General features: G+C 38.9%; 1 protein-coding gene across 2 annotated transcripts in view; it reads right to left on the reverse strand.

Moving 5' to 3' along the window:
• Positions 1-6,028, reverse strand: part of LOC106063107 (uncharacterized) — a 323,308-nt gene that overhangs the window by 240,212 nt on the left and 77,068 nt on the right. The window lies entirely within an intron of this gene.

A 6,028-nucleotide genomic window follows, 5' to 3' on the forward strand; every position in this document is an offset into this window, starting at 1 on the left:
ATCAATCAAAGGATCACACACATGTTTGTAGGTTTACACAGATTAGAAATCAATCAAAGGATCACATACATGTTTGTAGGTCTACACAGATGAGAAATCAAAGGATCACATACATGTTTGTAGGTCTACACAGATTAAAAATCAATCAAAGGATCACACACATGTTTGTAGGTTTACACAGATTAGAAATCAATCAAAGGATCACATACATGTTTGTAGGTCTACACAGATGAGAAATCAAAGGATCACATACATGTTTGTAGGTCTACACAGATTAAAAATCAATCAAAGGATCACACACATGTTTGTAGGTTTACACAGATAAGAAATCAAAGGATCACAGATATGTTTGCATGTCTACACAGATATTATTAGTGTCTGCGTTTTGTTTGGTCTATTTTTGCTTCATTGTGTGTGCGTCTAGGAGTACGTCGGAGTGTGTGGATGTGTTGTTTGTCTTATGTGTCATGTGTTGTTTGTCTTATGTGTCATGTGTGTTTGTCTTATGTGTCATGTGTGTTTGTCTTATGTGTCATGTGTGTTTGTTAGGTATGTCATGTGCAAGTCAATAACTTTGAATATCTTTTGACACATGCTCACACAAGTTCGGCACATGTCTATGGCCGCCATTAGATAAATTTTAAATCAGTTTTATATTTCTATTGTTCTGATAAGTTCCTAACACTATAACGAAATGGGAATGTGTTATAGTTTGATTCAAATGTCACTCATTCTACAATTGTCTATAGAAATGTGAATCTCTGATGTCAAGCTTTACAAGAAAAACAATGGACCTCATTCACCAATCGTAAACAAACAACATTTAGCCACGTGATAATATTGATGAAACAATGGAAAAACGTATCACGTGACAGCCTTTATGGATTACGTAACTTGTGTAGAAGAGATAGAGAATTACGTGGCTAAATGTTGTTTGTTTACGATTGGTGAATGAGGTCCATTACATTGACTGGTGACTGAGACTCACTTTACAGCCAACTATAAAATCTTCTTATCAGAATACTTTACACCAGCGTTTCTCAAACTGTGGGTCGTGCCCCTCTAGGGCTGGCGACGTCCTCTCAAGGAAGCGTGACGTTCTAACAAATGGTGGAAGGGGTGGCGTTCGATTTATCTTTAAAAAAAAAACCAGTTCTATTTTTGTAGTAATTAGGACTCAAGGTCAGAAAATGAAGCAAGCGGGATCGTTTCATCTTCTTATAAGACCTTGTCAGATGTTTATCGTTTTCCTCAGTGACGTCTGCAGCAATATCGAGACATGACGTCTTGAAGAAGACGTTTCAAAACGTCTCCGTTTACGCGATTATTTTTTCTCATTTCCGACTGATCAAAGCTTTCACGACTGATGTAGGACATGAACATGTAAACAACTTCTTCGTGATACAAGAGAAAAGTGTCAAGAGACCAGACTTATAACATAAAACGAAGATGATCTTTCCATGATCCCGTCAAGAGACAAGACTTATAACATAAAACGAAGATGACATGGAATGTCCCTAGCATGCTACTATCGCCAAGTACTTCCTAATTCCTTATGTGACTTAATTTGACTTGCGTATTTTTACTAAGAGAGCACTCTAGACGCCAGGAGAATGAATTTCTCAGCTCTGATTACAAGAAAGCTCTCAATATTGGAACGTTACACACCTTTTTTACTTTCACCTTTTGCGTAATGCGCTCTTCTTTAAAAAAAAATCCAGCTTCAATATATCTCTTAATTAGCTATTAGCATTAGACTAGCATATACAATTATATATGATAATAGCTTAGGGCGTTATAGAGTAGATTTAGGTCTCTTACAGTGATCCCTACATAAATAAATTTATTATGCGTTATAAGGAAAACTATCTAGTGTGGAGTGTTGCTTTAATTTTATCTAGATTTGTTTTTTCCGATGCAAATACTAGAGTGTTCTATGCTTTTAATCTGCTCTATAATTTGAAATATAAAAAGTTTATTGAAGTCAATAATCCAGTACGTGTCTTTATATCTCAAGAACTGGAAAGATTTTAATCCAAATGTTGCCTTTGGAATAGCCTTCCCATCTTACCATGAAGCAGACAACATATTTACTTCCGCCGGAAGTAGGTCTGGGAAGCATTAACATGTCCACATTTGTAGCGCACAGCTAAATGAGAAGACCGTGTTTCGTAAACTTATTTTATTTTTATTTGTAGCCATTTTCATAAACGTATTTCTCCCAGCTACACAGTTGTATTTGTAGCTCAAAACATCTAATTTATAATTCTACTGCTAGCGAAGCAGCCAAACACTACAAGATCAAGAGAGCAGCAGAGATCGAGTATTACAGCTTTCTCTTTCATATCATCCAGTGTATTTTTGTTGCGTTGGTCACATCCCAGTCTCTTTGGGATCACATCCCAGTCTCTTTGGGATCACATCCCAGTCTCTTTGGGATCACATCCCAGTCTCTTTTGTAACACATCCCAGTCTCTTTGGGATCACATCCCAGTCTCTTTTGTAACACATCCCAGTCTCTTTTGTAACACATCCGTGTCTCTTTGGGATCACATCCCAATCTCTTTTGTAACACATCCCAGTCTCTTGTGTTTTGTAACACATCCCAGTCTCTTTTGTAACACATCCCAGTCTCTTTTGTAACACATCCCAGTCTCTTTTGTAACACATCCCAGTCTCTTTTGTAACACATCCCAGTCTCTTTGGGATCACATCTCAGTCTCTTTGGGATCACATCCCAGTCTCTTTGGGATCACATCCCAATCTCTTTTGTAACACATCCCAGTCTCTTTTGTAACACATCCCAGTCTCTTTTGTAACACATCCCAGTCTCTTTTGTAACACATCCCAGTCTCTTTGGGATCACATCCCAGTCTCTTTGGGATCACATCCCAGTCTCTTTGGGATCACATCCCAGTCTCTTTGGTAACACATCCCAGTCTCTTTTGTAACACATCCCAGTCTCTTTGGGATCACATCTCAGTCTCTTTTGTAACACATCCCAGTCTCTTTGGGATCACATCCCAGTCTCTTTGGGATCACATCCCAGTCTCTTTGGGATCACATCCCAGTCTCTTTGGGATATCATCCCAGTCTCTTTGGGATCACATCCCAGTCTCTTTAGGATCACATCTAAGTCTCTTTGGGATCACATCCCAGTCTCTTTAGGATCACATCCCAGTCTCTTTAGGATCACATCTCAGTCTCTTTGGGATCACATCCCAGTCTCTTTGGGATCACATCCCAGTCTCTTTAGGATCACATCTCAGTCTCTTTGGGATCACATCTCAGTCTCTTTGGGATCACATCCCAGTCTCTTTGGGATCACATCTCAGTCTCTTTGGGATCACATCCCAGTCTCTTTAGGATCACATCTCAGTCTCTTTGGGATGACATCCCAGTCTCTTTGGGATCACATCCCAGTCTCTTTAGGATCACATCTCAGTCTCTTTGGGATCACATCTCAGTCTCTTTGGGATCACATCCCAGTCTCTTTGGGATCACATCTCAGTCTCTTTGGGATCACATCCCAGTCTCTTTGGGATCACATCCCAGTCTCTTTTGTAACACATCCCAGTCTCTTTGGGATCACATCCCAGTCTCTTTGGGATAACATCCCAGTCTCTTTGGGATCACATCCCAGTCTCTTTGGGATCACATCCCAGTCTATTTGGGATCACATCTCATTCTCTAATGTGCAGGTCTGGAATAAAATGTTGGTTTGCTAGAAAGCTTCTGTCGTAAGATGTTTCGTATTAACGCAGACATCGCAATTAAGAAATGCCTATAGTGTATAAAAGACATCGTTTAAAGGCCAAGAATAATGTATTGCTTGTTTTGTATTAGCGATGCTATAGCAAAGGCACGGTATGGACGGCGTAGAAGCACTGCATACTATTAGATGCATTGGGCAGTGCGAAGGATGTCTCTATGACAAATGCAAGCTTTTTGCGAGCTAAAAGAAGGAATTAAAATTGCGTAACAGAGGGTCATCCCAACATCACTTTCAGAGCTCATGCGACAGTTTTCCTCAACACGCATAAAGACTTGCGAAAGTGGCTTTCGTAAGACAAAGCTCGGAATCTGCTTAGGTAAACTCTGGTAACGTTGGCAACGGAGATCTATGTTGAGTTAGGCGAGAAGGTCTGTTTGGATAGGCACACTGTAAACAAGAGTAAAAAAAAAGGAGGGAATTCCGTTGGCATAATCCCCCCCCCCACCTCTCCCCAGAAATCTTGACGTCAAAGTCGACAAATTCCAGATACCATGAAAATGATCACATCAGCGACGAGCCAAGGGTCTTCGTGTGTAGTGCAAATTACATAAAATTGGGCCAGGAGTGAAATAAAAAAAACTGAATATTTGATGAGTTTAATTTGCAATGTACACAGCTGGGTCAAGGTCTGAAACCAGATCACACGTGTTAGGAACGTCCTATATTTTATAGGCGCATATGCAAAAGGATTGTCCTGTGTTCTGTGGCCAGATAGGCAGTATGTGTATTGTAGAAATAATGTAGCAATTTGTAACTCATGGTTTAAGGTCTAGAGACGGGATGCACATTAAGGAAGCATGATGTCAGCGAAGCACTTTGTGTATGACTTACTAGCTGACAGTAGTACTAATTTACAACGTGAAACATTGGTTGCTAGTTAGATTTCAAGCAATCACACAATAATTAATAAATTAAAAGTTATCATACGTCATTAATATTAAAGGAAAGCATATTTTAAGTTCCCTTTCTCTGTAATTCACCACTGTAACCATTTTCCAATCATTTAGGACCAAGCAGACTTGCTGCTTGACCTGAGCTCTCAACGCTAATACATTAGGAACACGCGTAGGGCATAATCATCGTCTTATCTGGAGTAACGTCTGTATTTAATAAGATGTGATAAGATTAATATTTATGGACATCATTTTTCTTTGACTTTATAACTCCTACAATTCACTCACACTTTGGTCGAAGTAAACAAAACACATTTAGTTTGACAGCTGTTCAAGATCCCATCCAGCTCAACATGGACACACATTGTGTGCTGCGTTACAACACATTTATTTTGACAGCTGTTCAAGATCCCATCCAGCTCAACATGGACACACATTGTGTGCTGCGTTACAACACATTTATTTTGACAGCTGTTCAAGATCCCATCCAGCTCAACATGGACACACATTGTGTGCTGCGTTACAACACATTTATTTTGACAGCTGTTCAAGATCCCATCCAGCTCAACATGGACACACATTGTGTGCTGCGTTACAACACATTTATTTTGACAGCTGTTCAAGATCCCATCCAGCTCAACATGGACACACATTGTGTACTGCGTTACAACACATTTATTTTGACAGCTGTTCAAGATCCCATCCAGCTCAACATGGACACACATTGTGTGCTGCGTTACAACACATTTATTTTGACAGCTGTTCAAGATCCCATCCAGCTCAACATGGACACACATTGTGCTGCGTTACAACACATTTAGTTTCAATGTAACAAAGATCATACAGTCTAGTATACTATGTATGGAATTCCAGCTGAACTTACAATTTAGTTTTTTGTTTCTTATTATTTTGCATATGGCCGCCCCCCCCCCCCGAAGATCAAACACAATGTTTCTTCAATAAATATGTTTCAAAAGCATGCATCTAAGATGTATGTGAAGTATTTGATTTCAGTTCTTGTCTATTTATTTGAAACATTAAGGGATATAAATTAAAAAAAAACAACTTTTGGTTTCGTTTGTTACTTGTTTTTGGATATTTTGTTTCCTCTCTTTGAGTTTGAGCTACACGTATGTCTGTTTGTGTCTATGTGATAATGTCGATGTGTTTACACACACACACATATATATATGTGTGTGTGTGTGTATTTATGTATCCGTGTTTAATATATCTGTGTTTTAGTGCATGTGTAGGTCGAATTATATTAAAGACATGTGAAGTTCTAAACATAAAAAGCTGTACAAACAAATAACACAAAATAATTTCATTAGTCTAAACAGAACAGACATCATTGACTTAC

This window comes from Biomphalaria glabrata, chromosome 2, assembly GCF_947242115.1.
Source record: "Biomphalaria glabrata chromosome 2, xgBioGlab47.1, whole genome shotgun sequence".
NCBI classification, from domain to species: domain Eukaryota; kingdom Metazoa; phylum Mollusca; class Gastropoda; family Planorbidae; genus Biomphalaria; species Biomphalaria glabrata.